At 42.2% G+C, this 21,903-nt stretch overlaps 1 protein-coding gene across 1 annotated transcript in view; it reads left to right on the top strand.

The window, feature by feature from the left end:
* Positions 1 to 8: 8 nt before the first annotated feature.
* LOC111969967 (calcium/calmodulin-dependent protein kinase type 1) overlaps positions 9 to 21,903 on the top strand; it is a 105,873-nt gene continuing 83,978 nt past the window's right edge. Inside the window, exon 1 of the mRNA XM_023996387.2 lies at positions 9 to 100. The gene's annotated coding sequence lies outside the window, so the exon portion shown is untranslated. The remainder of the gene's footprint in view (positions 101 to 21,903) is intronic.

Here is a 21,903-nt window from a genome sequence, read left to right as displayed (position 1 = left end):
CTGTTGGAGGTTTCGAATCCAGTTTTTCCGCGAGCGACGCGAGTCCAACATTGGTGAAACAGTAAGAAAGGAACAACCTTTGAAATCGTACAATTCACAGGTAAGAATCTCTGTTATGTTGATTAGAACATTGTGTGGACATTATTATAATGTCTGTCATAATTCAAATGTATAATTCAGATGTAGTCGCTATATGGAAAAATGGCCTGAATGCGAGAATAGTTTACGTTTCTGGTCTGCCTGATTGACAATAAAAAACCTAGTTGAAATGTTAAACCATAGCCTAAATAGTTTATTCCCTTTATAACTATAGTTTCGTAATAGTTTAAATTAATAATGTATTGAAAGTAATTGTTTCGCAGCTGGTTGACCTCTCAGACTGAAACAAGCTACGAGACAGACAGTGCCCCATCATATGGAACGTTCATTCATATTAATATGCATGCCAGTGTTTAACATTAGCATTTACATAGCCCAGATACTAAAGAGTTGCGGGCATATTGGTTTATGGTACTAAGCATATTTTTCACTAGAGATCAGAGGCCACTGATGGAGTGTGTGCAAACCAATAGAAAGAGTATAAACTGATAGTAGTGTTTAATTTTCCATCAAAGTTATCATTGACATTTTAGAGTGTAGGTCCTCATAAATGTATTATAACTTATTGTAACAATTTTCCCATTTTAGTGTCTTACTTAACTAGAATGCTTGAGGTATTTTTGTCTTCTGCTTGCGTTCTCTCTCTCTCCTTCAAGCGCTCATAATTTTTATACAGTCTATTATACACACACACAACACACACCACACACACACACACACACACACACACACACCACCACACACACACACACACACACACCACACACCAACACACACACACAAACATACATCCTCGCTCCAGTTCCATGAGCCAGCTCGGAAGGAGAATGCGGCTTATCAATTAAAAAGCTCATTTTGAAAGGGATTTGCTTAGTGTCATAGACACCGGTGTCCCTGATGAGCTTGTGGTTCAGACAAAGATAGTTATTTCATGACAAGGAGAATGTGATATTTGTGAGTGGACAGTGAGATGTTACTGTAACACAGAGACACTGTGATGTTGCAGCTCTCAATGTGGATGTATCAGTTAGGCTAGCCTACATGCTCTTGCCTTTTTGTCATAGGGTGTAAACAGTTTTTTGGGGGGGGAGCATGATCTTATTTCTATTACAGGATATTGGATGACTGTCATTCATATTCCATTCACCCAGCTCAATGTGAAATTGATAGGCTTAGGCTACTACATGATACTAACATTTTACCTATACCCATCATGAGGTTTCTACAACCTAGCCTAAAATAAAATAAGCATTTTATTAATCAAGGTGAAAGCCAGTGACACATTCAATACCGCCTTGCACTCTCTTGCCTTCATCTATCTGATTTAGGGTGTAATTAGTCCAAACAGTTGCAAATGAGAGTTTATTTTGGACAAATTAAGGTATGCTTATCCCCGTTTCGTTTGCTTCCATTTAAGAAAAGTTTTTCAACAGAATCGGTTGGAATGAAGAGACAAAAGAGAAAAAAAACGGAGAAAAAAGTCAGATGTTGTCACTTGCTCTCCTGTACGTAAGCCTCAGCCTCTGCCAAAACGAATGGAAAGAGGCAGAGTAGATGTTGCAGCATATCAATGAATAATGCTCGTTGTATAATTCCTTCTCACATCTACGCGCTCTCCTCCTCTCACCTTTTCCCTTTGCTTGTGGACTTCAGTGCAACCGGACGTGATTGGGAGTCCCATAGGGCGGCGCACAACTAGGCCCAGTGTTGTCTGGGTTAGGGTTTGGCCGGGGTAGGCCGTCATTGTAAATACGAATTTGTTCTTAACCGACTTGCCTAGTTAAATATAATTTAAATAAAAAAATAACAGCTGTCTGTGACCAGGCTAAAAAAACATTCTAAGCAAAACCTTCATACCATAACTTCTAACCGGTACACACAGCCTACACCGTTGTCACCATATTAGCTAATATCATAGTCAACATAGCTACTAGATCTAAATGCGTTACTAAACATGCTACAATTATGCAGTACAGTGTACAGCAAGCAGTTTAGTAGTTACACTGGAATTCCCTGGTGGCAATAAATTAATACAACTAAATCTTACCTTGACTTGGAAGAGTTCCAGCTAGCTAACAATCCGTCTCTGTTTGAGCCAGGTGTTTGAGTAGGATAAACTAGCTAGCTGCATTCGCTAGCTAAGTAAGTGAAAGTGAAAGTGGAAAAAAATAAACCTAAATATAATTAGCTCTCTATCTCTCTCTTGCTTGTCGTTCATTTTTGAATAAATAATTTGTTAAAAACTGCTCAACTATTGTCTTTTTCTCTCTTTGAGTCAACTACTCTCCACATTTTATGCAGTGCTAGCTAGCTGTAGGTTATTCTTTCAGTCATTCTCTGATCATTTGATTGGGTGGACAATATGTCAGTTCATGCCGCAAGAGCTCTGAAAGATTGGAGGACATCCTCCGGAAGTCGTCATAAATACTTTGTCAGTCTATGGAAGGGGGTGAGAACCATTAGCCTCATAGATTTTGTAGCCTCAACAGCACACTCTGGGGTAGCACCATTGTTTAGCCGTAGGGCAGCTAGTTTCTGTCCTCCTCTGGATACACCATGGTGCGACCCCAGAGTGTGCTGTTGAGGCTACTGTAGACCTTCATTGCAAAACAGTGTGTTTTAATCCATTATTTGGTGACATTAATATATTAAGTATAGTTTTATCTAAACAGGATAACCTATTTTTATTTTTATGAAATTCACTGAGGAGGATGGTCCTCCCCTTCCTCCGCTGAGGAGCCCCCACTGGATGTAAAGTTATATCAATAGACCAAACATATGAAGGTGTTTTCACTAAAGTGGATAAAAGCGACTGGGGATACACCATGGATTTTCTCAAGACTTGTCTGGAGTTGCTATGTTAGGCTAGAGCGATTGTGAAAACGTATAGCATGTTTATTGCCATAAAAAAATTGAAGGATTTTTATAATTTACCATGTTTTTAACCAGATTTGTTTTATTTTTGTTACTTTGTGTAACCTCAATTGCCATTGTTCCTCTGCGCACCTCTGTCCCTATTCTCTGGACTGCGTCCTCCGGATCAACCACACACAACACACCACACACACACACCACACACACACAACAACACACACACACCACACACACACACACACACACACACACACACACCACACACACCACACCCACACACACAACACACAACAACACACACATTGATATGACAAACTAAACACACATCATTTATGGAAAGTGTGTAATCAGGAAAGATCTGTATCAGTAAGTGAGTGATGACTATATAATAAAGAGCAATAAGCTGGGAAATCTTTTAAAGACAGATTGTACTCAGTGATGAGGTTCATATAAATTAGTTTGCATTGCATGTTACTGAAGGCTAATATTTTTATTTTTTATTTTTATTTAACCTTTATTTAACCAGGTAGGCAAATTGAGAACACGTTCTCATTTACAATTGCGACCTGGCCAAATAAAGCAAAGCAGTTCGACACATACAAACAACACATAGTTACACATGGAGTAACAACATATAGTCAATAATACAGTGAAAAAAAAAAAAAAAAAAAAAAAAAAAATAGGTCTATATACAATGTGAGCAAGTGAGGTGAGATAAGGGAGTGAAGGCAAACAAATATATGTATAAATAAATAAAAATATAAAAGGCCATGAGCGAGTGAGTAGTACAACACAGCAAGTAAAAAAATAAATAAATAAAAAAATAAATAAAATAAAAACAATGGAATGGTTGGTTTGCAGTGGAAGAGAGTGCAAAGTAGAGACAGAAATAATGGGTGCAAAGGAGCAAAATAAATTAATAAATAAATACAGTAGGTAAAGAGGTAGTTGTTTGGGCTAAATTGTAGATGGGTTATGTACAGGTGCAGTAATCTATGAGCTGCTCTGACAGCTGGTGCTTAAGCTAGTGAGGAGATAGGTGTTTCCAGTTTCAGAGATTTTTGTAGTTCGTTCCAGTCATTGGCAGCAGAGAACTGGAAGGAGAGGCGTCCAAAGGAAGAATTGGTTTTGGGGTGACTAGAGAGATATACCTGCTGGACGCTGGCTACAGGTAGGTGCTGCTATGGTGACCAGCGAGCTGAGATAAAGGGGGACTTTACCTAGCAGGGTCTTGTAGATGACCTGGAACCAGTGGGTTTGGCGACGAGTATGAAGCGAGGGCCAGCCAACGAGAGGTGTACAGGTCGCAGTGGTGTAGTATATTGGGCTTTGGTGACAAAACGGATGGCACTGTGATAGACTGCATCCAATTTATTGAGTAGGTTGGAGGCTATTGTAAATGACATCACCGAAGTCGAGGATTGTAGGATGGTCAGTTTTACAAGGGTATGTTTGCAGCATGAGTAAAGGATGCTTTGTTGCGGAATAGGAAGCCAATTCTAGATTTGACTTTGGATTGGAGATGTTTGATGTGAGTCTGGAAGGAGAGTTTACAGTCTAACCAGACACCTAGGTATTTGTAGGTGTCCACATATTCTAAGTCAGAGCCGTCCAAAGTAGTAATGTTGGACAGGCGGGCAGGAGCAGCAGCGATCGGTTGAAGAGCATGCATTTGGTTTTACTTGTATTTAAGAGCAGTTGGACGCACGGAAGAGAGATTGTATGGCATTGAAGCTCGGCCTGGAGGGTTGTTAACACAGTGTCAAAGAAGCCAGAAGTATACAGAATAGTGTCGTCTGCGTAGAGGTGGATCAGAGAAATCACCAGCAGCACAGAGCGACATCATTGATGTAAACAGAGAAGAGAGTCGGTCAAGAATTGAACCCTGTGCACCCCCATAGAGACTGCCAGAGGCCCGGACAACAGACCCTCCGATTTGACACACGAACTCGATCAAGAAGTAGCTGGTGAACCAGGCGAGGCAATCATTAGAGAAACCAGGCTGTCGAGTCTGCCAATGAGGATGTGGTGATTGACAGAGTCAAAGGCCTTGGCCAGGTCAATGAATACGGGCTGCACAGATATGTTTCCTATCGATGGCGGTATCGATATCGTTTATGACCTGAGCGTGGCTGAGGTGCCCATGACCAGCTCTGAAACCAGATTGCATTGCGGAGAAGGTGTGGTGGGATTCGAAATGGTCGTAATCTGGTTGTTGACTGGCTTTCGAAGACCTTAGAAAGGCAGGTAGGATAGATATAGTCTGTAGCAGTTAGGTCAAGGGTGTCCCCCCTTTGAAGAGGGGATAACCGCAGCTGCTTTCCAATCTTGGGGATCTCAGACGACACGAAAAGAGGTTGAGAGGCTAGTAATAGGTGCAAAATTTCAGCAGATAGTTTTAGAAAGAAAGGGTCCAGATTATCTAGCCCGGCTGATTGTAAGGGTCCAGATTTGCAGCTCATTTAGAACATCAGCTGACTGTATTTGGGAGAGAGAAATGGGGAAGCTTGGGCGAGTAGCAGAGGGGAGGGCATGCTGTTGTCCGGGGTAGGGTAGCCAGGTGGAAGCATGGCCAGCCGTAGAAAAATGCTTATTGAAATTCTCAATTATAGTGGATTGTCGGTGGGACAGTGTTTCCTATCTTCAGAGCGGTTGGAAGCTGGGAGAGTGTTCTTATTCTCCATGGACTTTACGGGTCCCAGAACTTTTTGAATTGTGTTGCAGAAGCAAATTTCTGCTTGAAAAAGCTAGCCTTGGCTGTTCTAACTGCCTGTGTATATTGGTTTCTGCTTCCCTGAAAAGTTGCATATCACGGGGCTGTCGATGCTAATGCAGAACGCCATAGAGGTTTTTCTGGTGGTTAAGGGCAGTCAGGTCAGAGAGAACCAAGGCTATATCTGTTCCTGGTTCTAAATTCTTGAATGGGGCATGCTTATTCAAGATGGTGAGGAAGGCATTTTTAAAAAATGACCAGCAGCACTCTACTGACGGATGAGATCAAATCCTTCCAGGATACCCGGCCAGGTCGATTAAAAGGCCTGCTCGCTGAAGTGTTTCAAGGAGCGTTTGACAGTGATGAGTGTGAGGTCGTTGACCGCTGACCCATACGGATGCAGGCAATGAAGGCAGTGATCGCTGAGTCTTGTTGAAAACAGCAGAGTGTATTTGGAGGGCAAGTTTGTTAGGATGATATCTATGAGGTACCCGTGTTACGGAATTGGGTGGTACCTGGTTAGGTTCATTTATAATTTGTGTGAGGTTGAGGGCATCAAGCTTAGATTGTAGGGTGGCTGGGTGTTGAGCATGTTCAAATTAGGTCGCCTAGCAGCACGAGCTCTGAAGATAGAATGGGGGGCAATCAGTTTCCACATATAGTGTCCAGAGCCACAGCTGGGGGCAGAGGGTTCTTATAGCAGGCGGCAACGGTGAGAGACTTGTTTTTTAGAGAGTGGTGGATTTTTAAAAGTAGAAGTTCAAATTGTTTGGGAACAGACCTGGATAGTTATAATCAGAACTCTGCAGGCAGTCTTGCAGTAGATTGCAACACCGCCCCCTTTGGCCGTTCTATCTTGTCTGAAAATCTTGTAATTGGGGATGAAATGTCTGAATTTTGGGGGTCTTTCTAAGCCAGGATTCAGACACGGCTAAAACATCCGGGTTGGCAGAGTGTGCTAAAGCAGTGAACAAAACAAACTTAGGGAGGAGGCTTCTAATGTTTACATGCATGAAGCCAAGGCTATTACGGTTACAGAAGTCATCAAAAGAGAGCGCCTGGGGAATAGGAGTGGAGCCAGGTACTGCAGGGCCTGGATTCACCTCTACATCACCAGAGGAACAGAGGAGGAGTAGGATAAGGGTACGGCTAAAAGCTATGAGAATTGGTCGTCTAGAACGTCCGGAACAGAGCGTAAAAGGAGGTTTCTGGGGGCAATAAAATAGTTTAAAGGAATATGTACAGACAAAGGTATGGTAGGATTGAATACAGTGGAGGTAAACCTAGGTATTGAGTGATGATGAGAGAGATATTGTCTCTGTAAACATCATTGAAACCAGGTGATGTCATCGCATATGTGGTGGTGGTGGAACTGAGAGTTGGATATGGTATAGCGAGCAGGGCTAGAATCTCTACAGTGAAATAAGCCAATAAACACTAACCAGAACAGCAATGGACAAGGCATATTTACATTAAGGAGAGGCATGCTAATCGAGTGATCAATAAGGGTCCAGTGAGTAGAGGTTGGTTGGGTCGTGGCGATCCAGACAGCTGGCCGGGATATGGCTATCGGTAGCAGCATAGGATGGAGGTCTGTTTGTAGATACCTCGTGCGTTTCCGTCGGTAGGTTAGTGGGGTTCCGTGTAGTGGGTTCCGTGTGGTAGAGGGGATCAACCAAATTGGCAAAATAGATATAAGTGACCCAAGGAAAATAAAATAAATAAATAATAATAATAATAATAGTTGTCCAATATACTTGTTCAAATAGCAGCCGATAAGACAGCTAACGATTAGCGGGCCTCAGATGAGCGTTCAGGTAACGTCGGGACGGAGGTGCCAGTTGGATAAATCCCTCGGGCAGATAACGTCGGCAGTCAGTCGCGGCAGTCAGTCGTGAAGGCCCGGTGGGGTTCGTATCTGCAGCAGCAACAAAAGAAACGGGTCCGATGGTGATGGAACTCCAGCTGGCTAGCTCCAGAATGATTAGAGTTTGCTCCGGGTCGACGTAAGCCAATGTCACACGGTTTGCAGCTAGCTAGCTGCGAAATCAAGGTACAAGTGTCCAGAGCCTGCGGCTGGAATCCGGGGAAACTGAGAGAGAAAAAGAGTCCCGGAATGCTCCGGTCCGAGTCGCGTTGCACAAAAGTGCCGGTAGATTATCGGAGCTAAGGAATTAGCTGATGACCCACTAAACGTGGGCAGCTGAAACACCAACGCTAGCCAGCAAACCGGCTAATTTCGGGGCAGCTACAGATTAGCTTCTGGCTAGCTATCGGAGTAGCTTCCGGTTAGCTTTCAGGCTAGCTTCTGAATTAGCCCCTGGCTAGCTTCCACGATGGATTTTCAGATTGAGGTAAATAATACTTTTTGTAATTGGTGAAGCGGGTTGCAGGAAAGCTTTTGCAGGAAAGCTTTTGTAGTTGAGTTCTTGGATAATAAAATAGATAAAAGATATGCGAAGAAAGGTGTAAATATATATATATACAGGACACGAACAATACGGAACAGAAAAAGACGTCTGAACTGCTGAGCCACCTTGGACGAAAAAAAGATTAAGATCAAGATTAATTAAGCAAGAGCGCTTATGAGTGCACTGAAGATGAGCCAATGGGTGATGAGCCAATGGGCCCATCTACTTTGTGTGTGTGTGTGTGTGTGTGTAGTTTGAGTACATCTAAAATGGCACTCTCTTTTGCTGCAAGCCTGTGAGGTCACAGGTTTCAGATAGTCCCATTTTGTCAAACCTCCTCATACATGACAGCACTTCTCTGTATGTGTGTGTTTCTTCTGTCCACTGCGCAGCAATGGGAAACCAGTGAGTACAGCGTTTCTCTCAATAAACTTAACAACGGTGAATGCTGCATGTCAACTAGCTCTTAGGAATGAGGTTATGGTTATATCTTTATATCCATAAAACCTGCTCGATCCTGTGACCTCCCGGATATGTCGCTGGTCCTCTTGAAATTTCCTGATAAACGCAAACGATCTAATCAAACAGAAAAGCTTGTTCCTCTCTGAACCTTGTCATCAGCTCTACCTGCATGTGCTCTCCTTCAACTTCCCTCTATTACTGGGCTCCTATCTGCTCCTGTCGCCTCCTATGCAAGTCTCAAGCCCTACTGTTTTGATATGAAGGAATTGTTGCTTGTTTTAAGATACATTATATATACAAAAGTATGTTGACAGCCCTTCAAATTAGTGGATTCAGCTATTTCAGCCACACCCGTTGCTGACAAGTCTATAAAATTGAGCACCCAGCCATGTAATCTCCATAGACAAATATTGTCAGTACAATAGCCTTACTGAAGAGCTCAGTAACTTTCAACGTGGCACTGTCATAGGATGCCACCTTTCCAAAAAGTCAGATTGTCAAAATTCTGCCCTGCTAGAGCTGCCCCAGTCAACTGTAAGTGCTGTTATTGTGAAGTGGAAACGTTTAGGAGCAACGACGGCTCATACTCGAAGTGTTAGGCAACACAAGCTCACAGAATGGGACCGCCGAGTGCTTAAGCGCGTAGCGCATAAAAATCGTCTGTCCTCGGTTGCTACACTCACTACTGACTTTCAAACTGCCTCTGGAAGCAATGTCAGCACAATAACTGTTCGTTGGGAGCTTCATGAAATGGGGTTCCATGTCCGAGCAGCCGCACACAAGTCTAAGATCACCATGCACAATGCCAAGCGTCGGCTGGATTGGTGTAGAGCTCGCAGCCATTGGAGTCTGGAGCAGTGGAAACGCATTCTGAATCATGCTTCACCATCTGGCAGTCCGACGGACAAATCTGGGTTTGGCAGATTCCAGGAGAAAGCTAACTGTACGAATGCATAGTGCCAACTGTAAAGTTTGGTGGAGGAGGACTAATGACCTGGGGCTGTTTTCATGGTCTGTGCTAAGCCCCTTAGTTCCAGTGAAGGGAAATCTTAACGCTACAGCATATAATGACATTCCAGACAATTCTGTGCTTCCAACAGTTTGGGGATGGCCGTTTGGGGCGGCAGGTAGTCTAGTGGTTAGAGCGTTGGGCCAGTAACCGAAAGGTTGCTAGATCAAATCCCAGAGCTGACAAGGTAAAAATCTGTCGTTCTGCCCCTGAACAAGGCAGTTAACCCAATGTTCCTAGGCCGTCATTGTAAATAAGAATTTGTTCTTAACTGACTTGCCTAGTTAAATAAAGGTTTTTAAAAGTCCTGTTTCAGCATGACAATGCCGCTGTGCACAAACCGAGGTCCATACAGAAATCGTTTGTCGAGATCGTTGTGGAAGACGTTGACTGAGCCCTGACCTCAACCCCATCGAACACCTTTGGGATGAATTGGAACGTTGACTGCAAAGCCAGTACCCGACCTCACTAATGCTCTTGTGGATGAATGGAAGCAAGTCCCCGCAGCAATGTTCCAACATCTAGTGGAAAAACTTCCCAGAAGAGTGGTGGCTGTTCAAGCAGAAAAGTGGGGATCATATTTATGCCCATGATTTTGGAATGAGATGTTCGACGAGCTGGTGTCCTCATACGTTTGGTCATGTAGTGTACTTATGGAACCTTTGGCAATTTGTCCCTTTTTTGAGAGCTCAACTTCAGCTCTGTGAGTCTGAGATTCAATGGGTTGAGATGTACATATTCTGTGTCTTGGTAAAATTTACAATTGTCTGTGTTCATTTGCTTGTACTGTTCAACTGAGTTACAGAAGTCTATTGAGCATTTTGGAGCAATGCATATATACTGCACATACTGCATATGTATACTGTATTATATACAGTGCATTCGGAAAGTATTCAGACCCCTTGACTTTTTCCACATTTTGTTACGTTACAGCTTTATTCTAAAATTGATTAAATCAATTTTTACCCTCATCATTCTACACACAATACCCCATAATGACAAAGCAAAAACAGGTGTTTAGAAATTTTTGCAATCAAAGAACTGGTATCACATTTACATAAGTGTTCAGACCTTTTACTCAGTACTTTGTTAAAGCACCTTTGGCAGCGATTACAGCCTCGAGTTTTCTTGGGTACAAGCTTGGCACACCTGTATTTGGGGAGTTTCTCCCATTCTTCTCTGCAGACCCTCTCAAGCTCTGTCAGGTTGGATGGGGAGTGTTGCTGCACAGCTATTTTCAGGTCTCTCCAGAGATGTTTGATCGGGTTCAAGTCCGGGCTCTGGCTGGACCACTGAAGGACATTCAGAGACTTGTCCCGAAGCCACTCCTGCGTTGTCTTGGCTGTGTGCTTAGGGTCGTTGTCCTGTTGGAAGGTGAACCTTCGCCTCAGTCTGAGGTCCTGAGCACTTTGGAGCAAGTTTTCATCAAGGATCTCTCTGTACTTTGTTCTGTTCATCTTTCCCTCGATCCTGACTAGTCTCCCAGTCCCTGTCGCTGAAAAACATCCGCACAGCATGATGCTGCCACCATCATGCTTCACCGTAGGGATGGAGCCAGATTTCCTCCAGACGTGACTCTTGGCATTCAGGCCGAATAGTTCAATCTCTGTTTCTTCAGATCAGAGAATCTTGTGTCTCATGGTCTGTGACTCTTTAGGCTCCTTTTGGCAAACTCCAAGCGAGCTGTCATGTGCCTTTTTACTGAGGAGTGGCTTCCGTCTGGCCACTCTACCATAAATGCCTGATTGGTGGTGTGCTGCAGAGATGGTTGTCCTTCTGGAAGGTTCTGCCATCTCCACAGAGGAACTCTGGAGCTCTCTCAGAGTGACCATTAGATTCTTGGTCACCTCCCTGACAAAGGCCCTTCTCCCCCGATTGCTCAGTTTGGTCGGGCAGGCAGTTCTAGGAAGAGTCTTGGTGGTTCTAAACTTCTTCCATTTAAGAATGATGGCGGCCACTTGGTTCTTGGGGAACTTCAATGCTGTAAACCTTTTTTGATACCCTACCCCAGATCTGTGCCTCGACACAATCCTGTTTTTGAGCTCTACGGAGAATTTCTTTGACCTCATGGCTTGGTTTTTGCTCTGACATGCGCTGTCAACTGTGGGACCTTATATAGACAGGTGTGTGCCTTTCCAAATCATGTCCAATTAATTGAATTTACCACATGTGGACTCCAATCAAGTTGTAGAAACATCTCAAGGATGATCAATGGAAACAGGATGCACTTGAGCTTAATTTTGAGTCTTATAGCAAAGGTTCTGAATCCTTATGTAGATAAGGTATTTCTGTTTTTTATATGTAATACATTTGCATGAATTTGTAAAGACCTGTTTTTGCTTTGTCCTTATGGGATAAGGTGTAGATTGATGAGGATTTGTAGTCATTTTGTCAATTATAGAATAAGGCTGTAACATAACAAAATGTGGAAAAAGTCAACGGTTCTGAATACTTTTCGAATGCACTGTATAAAAATAAAAATATTTTGCCAGTACAGTGGAATAAACATATATATACAATACATCAACATGCTTAGGCTCTGACAGTGTTTAAGTGCGAGGTACACTGATGTAAGAATATTCTAAGATAAAAACACAATGCAGAAGACTTGAGGTCAAGAGGGCTAGAGAGCAATGCAACTAGTGTTTTTCAGTTCAACATCTGTTTCGGATTTGTGTAGGAATTTCAGTCCGGGACTCATAGCTACATGTGGCAAGTTCTCATTGCTCCAAACTGTCTATACATTGAGCCTGAAACGGGATACTTGGTATTTGGTCATTGGTCCAATTTTACTGCAAGGACTTCTAAATGGTCAACCACAGGCTAGGCTTGGGTATAAACTACATCCTGTCTCTTTGTTCAGTGGACAAAACACTGAGGACAGGGAAGAGTAAACCTCAACCATCTACTTTCCAGCATAACAACTATGATTTGTTCTCTTTGAATAAATATATTTTCCTCCACCTGATTTGCTTTGAGATCTGTGTTGTTACAGAATAACATCAACTGCTAACACTGATAAAAGTGATTTCGGCTTCCCTTAAATTTTGCAACGTTACACAAACTATTCATGTTTTATGGTGGAATGTAATTGTCTGTTGTAGAATTTACTTAACTCGGCGGAACTTTATGTGCACAAGATTAATTAATATAGAAATTAACTGACCATATTTTGTTTGGTCAAAGAGTTTGTCTTGTTTGAGGGATGAGCTCATTAGAATAACACCCAGCATGCAATATTCATTTTACATTTATATTTTGGTCATTTAGTCGATGCTTTTATCCAGAGCATTTTTATCATGGGCTTATTACATGATATTGACATAGAAACATGCAAAATGCATCAACCTCAATTTCAGTCAGGCAGGTATACCGTAATTGAAGTCATGAAAGTATAATCCCCTACCGTACTTTCTAAACCAGCTAGCTGTCATTGCCAGCTATAGTAGCTTTGATCTTTCTGAACCACATTGCTCATTGCTCATACCTCTTTCTAGGGCTGGGCGATATATTGAATTAATTTGATGAATTCAAATTCATGTTTTTGATATGCTCATGATATGCTCATGTCTTTGCCCTAGCAATGGGAGTCATTGTCCCAAAGGCGGGAAGACAGGTGACAAGCTTAGGTACAAAATATGCCCGTAGAAATGCATTTGGATAATTTTTGACAGATTTTGGTGAGAGTGAAACAACTTGCTTCGCCTCTTCCTCTTTCCTTCCACACACACCAATCCCCTCCTTCTGCCACTCACAACAACAAAGATGAGAGATCACTTCTTCCTCTCTGACAAGCGGTTTCAACTCACTATTTGCATTTGAAGTTTGTTTCAACATAACTGGTCATATGGACACCGAAACACATTGAGACATTACTGTAACAGAGGAGAAGTTAACCCTTAACTACTAAAACTGGAGTATCAGTGATCATTGGGTCTGGAAAATGAATGCTCAGTTTGTGGTGTGCGTCATTGCAGTACCACGTACTGCTAGCAGCGTTTTAGCCAAAGACTGTTATACTAGCTGTCTAGTCTGTGTTTTATAAATGTGCAATAAGCATAGAAATATGCATTTGTATAAGGAATTGGCAACTCGTTCTCATTCTGAAAAATAAGGTAGGCCACTTGATTTCAACATCTGGACAAAGAGGACAGGCTAGCATGCTGTTCAAACAGTTGGAGATGGACAGAAGGGTGTGTTCATGACAAATTCAACTGTTCTGCCTTGTTAGCTAGCAAATAGATCCAAGTTGGCTAAACTTGAAGTAAAAAAGATTAGCTGGTTACTTACTCACTAGCACGTGGGCTTGCGCTTGAGAGATTGTTTCATGAGACCTGTGTTCATTTTCTATAATGCATGCAACAAGAAGTTAGTCATTATTAGTGAATGTGCATTATGCATGGTTCTGGTTAAATTTTGTAACAAAAAGGGCCTTTTCATAGACTGACTTGATTGGTGATTATTCCAAAGAAGCAGCTTAAACTATTTTGATAAAATAATAAAATTATTAGTGGGTCCTATGCAGTGGCGACCCGTCATTCAGGGCTGCTTGTCTAATTAATTGTTGGTAAAAAACACATTTGTTTAAGCAAGTCAGCCAAATCAGCTATGTTTTTTTTTAATGCAGTAAATGAGGATGAATGAACTCTTTCTCTGCCAGACAAGGCTCCGCTGATAGCCAGGTTTAGAGGTGGTAAGGATCCACTCAATGGTGCTGAAAAGAAAGCTCTGCTGTTGGGACAGTGTTCTGTAGGCCGTCACAGTTTGTGGGCACCGTTTGTCACCATTATAGTGCAATTAATGTATTGTTTAGTGTTGTGTTGTGTAGTGGTTTTGCTGGCATTCATCTAAAAAATAGTTTTTCTGGAAATTTTCCTTGGGTATTTAATCCCAGGAATTTTGCTTAAATTCATCAAAAATGTAGCTTATAACAGTGAACCTTTTTTTGTGGGATACACATAAGGCAATTCTAGGTCTTGTGGCATATTTTGGTTAAACTATTCCCAGTTCAATGGAATTGCAACTCTCTGCATGCACAGTGCATTCTTCCATCACATGTGCAGTGTAGTCTTCAATCACATGTACATCTGATTCTCAAGATCTTGCAAACTAATGAGATGCTATTGAGCCCACACTACTACACTGTCTGAGCCAAGGACTACATGTTTTCTGGTAAGTTTTGATTACAATACTAGGTGGGGTGAATATATTTTATATGACATTTTTTGTTAACAAGTAAATAGTAGCCTACAGCAAAGTGTGTTTAAATCATTTCTAACTTGTTAACAATTTCTGCCAGTTAGTTTTTGCTACCATGTGGGGTTTAGCTTGCTTGAGCCTGCTAACTGAGGAGTGTTACTTCACCTGTTTCCATACATGTTTCATTAAAAAAATATTACAAAGGAGTTGTTTAATCTAACTGCATAACTATTTATCTGTACATGGAATTGTATTTGTTTTTTTAAATATTTTTTTTCTGATCTTGACAGGAACATGCCACGGTCACTATCTGATGTGTGGAGACATTTCACTGCAGCTAATGTAGAAGGAAAAGCTGTGTACATGTGCAAATACTGTGCCAAATCATATGTGAAGAATGCAACAAAGATGCAGAATCATCTGGCCAAGTGCATAAAGTTCCCTCAGAGCTCACAACAAGCAACCTCTGACAAAAGTCCCTCTACTTCTATTCGAGGTGAAAATTATGAATCAGACACCTTATCGATAGCAACAGCTCATGGTCCTCCTGCAATCAGAAGTTTTTTTGACTCAATGGAAGAACATAGTCAGATAAATGCTGATGAATGTCTTGCTTGAGGTGTGGATGCAACTTGTTCACCTCTGATGCTCACAGGCAATGTGTATTGGAAGAGATTTTTCAATGTTCTTCGCCCAGCATACACCCTTCCAACCAGACATGCTTTATCTACTAATTTGCTGTATGCAGAATTCAACAGAGTTCAAGTGAAGGTCAAGCAAATCATAGAGAACGCAGACTGTATTGCAATCATCTCTGATGGGTGGTCAAATGTTCATGGGCAAGGAATAATTAACTATATCATCTCCACCCCATAACCAGTATTCTACAAGAGCACAGACACAAGGGACAAAAGACACACTGGCCTCTACATTGCAGATGACCTGAAGGCAGTCATCAATGACCTTGGACCACAGAAGGTATTCGCACTGGTGACAGACAATGCTGCGAACATGAAGGCTGCTTGGTCTAAAGTGGAGGAGTCTTACCCTCAAATCACACCCATTGGCTATGCTGCTCATGCATTGAATCTGATCCTCAAGGACATCATGGCACTGAAAACAATGGATACACTCTACAAGATAGCCAAGGAAATGGTTAGGCATGTGAAGTGTCATCAAGTTATATCAGCAATCTACCGCAGCAAGCAAAGTGAGAAGAATAAGAGCACCACCTTGAAGCTGCCCAGCAACACCCGTTGGGGTGTTGTCATCATGTTTGACAGTCTCCTGGAGGAGAAGGAGTCTCCTCAAGAAATGGCCATATCACAGTCTGCCGATATGGACAACCCCATCAAGAGGATCCTCCTGGATGATGTATTTTGGGAGAGAGTGGTAAGCAGCCTGAAACTCCTGAACCCTATAGCAGTAGCCATTACACAGATTGAGGGAGACAGGATGGCATTGTCTTATGTTCAGACTCTGCTTGCAGATGTAAGAGAAGACATCTGCACTGTCCTGCCCACTGTCCTGCACTGTCCTGCCCGCTTCTGCCTGAAGCCCATACACGCCACAGCGTACATGTTGGACCCCAAGTATGCTGGCAAGAGCATCATGTCTGGTGCAAAGATCAACATGGCATATGGTGTCATCACTATCGTGTCTCGCCACCTTGGCCTGGATGAGGGCAAGGTTCTTGGCAGTCTGGCGAAGTACACCTTCAAGCAAGGGCTTTGGGATGGAGATGCAAATATGGCATTTGTGCCAAAATATCTCATCAGCCACCTGGTGGAAGGGACTTTTTGGATCTGAGGCTCTTTCCCCTGTTGCCTACATCATCCTTCAAATCCCACCAACATCAGCCACCTCAGAGCGCAACTGGTCCTTGTTTGGGAACACACACACCAAAGCATGCAACAGGCTGGCCAATAAAAGTGTTGAAGAATTGGTGGCCATCCGGGCAAATTTGAGGCTTTTTGAGCCTGACAATGAGCCATCCTTAACAAGGTTGCGAAGTGACAATGAAGATGAGGCCTCATAGTCTGATGTTGAAGATGTGGACATTGAGGAAGTCCAGGGAGAAGACATGGAAGCCTGAGGGGAAGACACCCAAAGCTTTAGTTTCTAGACAATCATTTTACAGATGTACATGTATGTTGCATCATACAGATGTATGTTTGGGAGATGCGATGGATCATTGGGGATCATTCAAGATTCCCTTTCTTTTGTTGTTCAGTGAAATCAACCCATGTGAAGAGTTAACTCATTTAATTAAAGTCCAATTTGTAACTAAATAGTTTTAAAAATTTCTATTGGAAGGATTTAATCATTTGCAATTATGTCTAATTATGATGAGGTGAAATGTTTGTTTCCGTCTCCATATGCATCTACATTTTAAATGGTATTAATATTAATTTGTATATATTTCCGTTAATTCCCATATATTCCTGTAAATTCCTATATATTCCCGTTAATTCCCACAGAAAGTTTCCACCTCTGAATATTCCCCAAAATGTGCAACCCTACTTATATTTTTCTGATGTTCACGAGCCCTGAATTAATTTGATTATTGCTGACTGTTTGAAATGCAATCTATTTTACCTTGAATAGTACAGCAAAGCTTATTTAGAGAAAACATTTAAATAAATGTAGATATGATTTTTAGGCCACATCGTCTAGCCCTACCTCTGCACCTGTGTCAATTAAGGGCGCATAACACCGGCACTCAGAGATCATACTGTATACTGTATATGGCTACTTTCCTTCATCTGCTCTGATCTATAATAACTGAACATGTTGTAAGCGAATACCCTTGTACATGTCCACCATGTTTCTCTCAGCTATTCCGTCCTTTCCGCTTAGTGCAGACGAGGGAGAGGAGAGCGTAGAAGCCACTAGACCAAGGATGGGCAACTTTGAATGGGATAGGGGCCATAAAAATCGGAAGTCATCATGAGGGCCCCCCACACACACACCCATTGCGAGCAAAACATTTTAGTGGCCCCTATTGACAGCAGATAGAAATGTCAGATGTATTGTTAATTTTGTGCAATTCTACACATTTTGCCAGGGGGCAGAGAGAAGATTTTGCAATTTTATAACTAATTTCATGTAATTCTACTCATTTTGCCATGGGGAGTGGAAAATTAGTTCTCTTACAGCTAATTCCCTGCAATTCCACACATTTGGACTGACATAGAGAAAAACTGCTGATGAACAACAACATTTCGAAATTGCACCTTGTATTCTACTATTCTAACTAACAACAGTACGTTGAGACCCTGACTGAGTTCCTAAAATGTGTGTAAAAATGTTTTGGAGGGAAATGAGTTGCCTATCCCTGCACTAGACTATTAAGATGCAGGACAAGCTACCAGACCTAAATAAATAACATAAATAACTGACAGGGCTTTCTCTCTGTCACACATTTGACTAGACTTCCTCTTACTGCTTCCCCAAGCAAATTGCTTTGCATGCTGGTCTATGATGCCTACTTCTTATTTCTGTTCCTTTCATTTATATAGCCTTCACTGGCGGGCAAAATTATGTAAAGCAAATACACTACCAGTCAAAAGTTTGGACACACCTACACATTTAAGGGTTTTTTACATTGTAGAATTATAGTGAAGACAAACTAAGAAATAACACAAATGTTATTAAACAAATCAAAATAGTTCCCACATATGCTGAGTACTTGTTAGCTGCTTTTCCTGCACTCTGCTTGTCCAACTCATCCTAAACCATCTCAATTGGGTTGAGGTCGGGTGATTGTTGAAGCCAGGTCATCCGATGCAGCACTCCATCACTCTCCTTCTTAGTCAAATAGCCCTTACACAGCCTGGAGTTGTGTTGGGTCATTATCCTGTTAAAAAACAAATGATAGTCCCACTAAGCGCAAACCAGATGGGATGGCGTATCGCTGCAAAATGCTGTGGTAGCCATGCTGGTTAAGTGTGCCTTGAATTATAAACAAATCACTGACAGTTTCACCAGCAAAGTACCCCCACACCATCACACCTTCTCCTCTATGCTTCACGGTGGGAACCACACATGCGGAGATCATGTGAAAAGCAGCTAACAAGTGCTCAGCATATGTGGGAACTCCTTCAAGAATGTTGGAAAAATATTCCAGGTGAAGCTGGTTGAGAGAATGCCAAGAGTGTGCAAAGCTGTCTTCAAGGCAAAGGGTGGCTACTTTGAAGAATCTCAAATATAAAATATATTTTGATTTGTTTACCACTTTCTTGGTTACGACATGATGCCATATGTGTTATTTCATAGTTTTTATGTCTTCACTATTATTCTACAATTTAGGAAATAGTAAAAATAGGGAAAAACCCTGGATGAGTAGGTGTGTCCAACCGTTTTACTGGTACTGTATACAAAAATATCTGTTGATTAACCATTTAAAAAGGGTGATAAACCTTATTCAAACCTCTTCAATGTTCCTCTTCTATAAATCACATCCTGTCATGTTAAAAGGAATATTCAAGTATTTTCAGTGAGGATGTAATGCCTTCCTCACTCTCACATCCTCACTTGCAGAATTACACACAGCTCCTCTATAATTCCATCACTGGTCATGGTCTCACAAGTAACCAATAGAGTTGGGACCAATTACATTACCAACATGAGTTGGAATTTAGAACATATAACTCTGGTAACCACCTATTCTTTGCTGGGACTTTCCTGGCTGTGACATTGGCCAGAGTTGTGACTAAAGGCCAAGGCACGGCCCTGAGGTATCTGTTGATTTGTCCACCTCTGTGTGTGCGTTCACCACGCATTGACACCATGCATCGACACCAATGTGACTAAAATAAACACTACTTCAGCTGACATTAGCCATTAGACCTGGTGCAATTTGGTTCTGCAGATACCAGCATACCTCTCTGGGGTTTCCATGGAGACATGCAAGAAGCCAACTTCAGACGAGGAAGGAAAGGCACCTCCGAATGAACCTCTGTCTGTCTGTCTGTCTGTCTGTCTGTCTGTCTGTCTGTCTGTCTGTCTGTCTGTCTGTCTGTCTGTCTGTCTGTCTGTCTGTCTGTCTGCTGTTCTGTCTGTCTGTCTGTCTGTCTGTCTGCTGTCTGTGCTGTCTGTCTGTCTGTCTGTCTGTTGCCTGTCTGTCTGTCTGTCTGTCTGTCTGTCTGTCTGTCTGTCTGTCTGTCTGTCTGCGTCTGTCTGTCTGTCTGTCTGTTCTGTCTGTCTGTCTGTCTGTCTGTCTGTCTGTCTGTCTGTCTGTCTGTCTGTCTGTCTGTCTGTCTGTCTGTCTGTCTGTCTGTCTGTCTGTCTGTCTGTCTGCTGTCTGTCTGTCTGTCTGTCTGTCTGTCTGTCTGCTGTCTGTCTGTCTGTCTGTCTGTCTGTCTGTCTGTCTGTCTGTCTGTCTGTCTGTCTGTCTGTCTGTCTGTCTGTCTGTCTGTCTGTCTGTCTGTCTGTCTGTCTGTCTGTCTGTCTGTCTGTCTGTCTGTCTGTCTGTCTGTCTGTCTCTGTCTGTCTGTCTGTCTGTCTGTCTGTCTGTCTGTCTGTCTGTCTGTCTGTCTGTCTGTCTGTCTGTCTGTCTGTCTGTCTGTCTGTCTGTCTTGTCTGTCTCTGTCTCTGTCTGTCTGTTCTGTCTTGTCTCTGTCTGTCTGTCTGTCTGTCTGTCTGTCTGTCTGTCTGTCTGTCTGCTGTCTGTCTGTCTGGTCTGTCTGATCTTGTCTGTTTCTGTCTGTCTGTGTGTGTGTGTGTGTGTGTGTGTGTGTGCGCGCCTAGCAGCAGTGTCATTAGCTGCTGGTGGGGGCTGGTCATGCTAAGAAAGAGGCAGACATTACGTTTCCTAAGGGTTTCATGTGGTGGCACTGATAACACCATGCAGCAGTCACCTTCTGTACCCCATCACATCTACGTGGGTTTAGCACATGCTGTGAGACTCCCTGTTTATACGAGCAACAGGGTTGGGGAGTAACTGATTACATATAATCAGTTACATGTCATCGGATTACAAGAAACTAACTGTAATCGGTTACGTTACCAGCAAAAATATTGTAATCAGATTATAGATACTTTTGAAAAACTAGATGATTACAGTTAGTACTTGAATTACTGTTAAATCCAGAAATTATTTTTGCAGAAAAAAAATACATTTTCTCAATGACATTGAATTCAGCATTGAAAAAAGGCACAAGTTTTTTTTTTCTATTTTTTTTTTATTTTTTTTTTCCCACGTCATCGAGTCTGACCACAAGTCAGAGACCACTATGATGAGGGGAAAAACTCACTAGACAAATAGTTAACCACCATATTCAGGAGCCTGATATGTAATCATACCAGGCTACTGAATTGGCAGATAAAAACCAAAACAATGTATTATATCATCCTGCATGGCATGCTCAGACTGACAGGGCTTATTCTCACTGAATAGAGTTATTAGGATGACATTTTACATAATCGGTTAAATAGTTCAAAATGGATTAAATTCACGAGGAGTTGATATGTTGAGCTGTTCTATATGGAAGCCAATTCTAAAAATAAAATACATAGACAGTAGATCATACATATAGGTTATGTTTCTTCATTTATAGCATTGTGTGGCGATTTCCATCTATCCATGTTGCAGAGATCAGCAAAGCAGGGCCGCCGGCAAACAGTTGGCGAGCTGGCATTTGTACCAGCGCTTCTAAAAAATATTGACAGAAAAGTGTTCATGAGGGATAAGTACTGTTGTTTAGAATGATTTGATTCATCATTTTCTTGACAGGACTTTATTGTTGTTTTCATCCTACCTAGGGCCAGTAGTTTTTTCAGAAGTTTTTTTTAGGGTCCCATGATAGCCCATATCAAAAAATAATTACAGCACATTCTTTACTATGTCATACCCCGAGTTTAACCTGGTTAGGTTAGCCTACCAGATCAGGAAAAACTTGGCCCCAGGAAAACTGTTTACCCCCACCACTCTGGGTCCTGTAGTGCCACCCTGGGGAGAATCAAGGCAGACCTCATATCCATGCGTATGCCCAGTACATCACTGGGGCCAAGCTTCCTGCCATCCAGGCACTCTATACCAAGCGGGGTCAGAGGAAGGCCCTAAAAGTTGTCAAAGACTCCAGCCACCGTAGTCATAGACTATTCTCCCTGCTGCCACACGACAAGCGGTACCG

The sequence above is a fragment of the Salvelinus sp. IW2-2015 genome, linkage group LG11 (genome assembly GCF_002910315.2).
Source record: "Salvelinus sp. IW2-2015 linkage group LG11, ASM291031v2, whole genome shotgun sequence".
Classification (NCBI taxonomy): Eukaryota; Metazoa; Chordata; class Actinopteri; order Salmoniformes; family Salmonidae; genus Salvelinus; species Salvelinus sp. IW2-2015.
The sequence above is the reverse complement of the archived record's forward strand: the minus strand, read 5'-3'. Positions and strand labels throughout refer to the sequence as shown.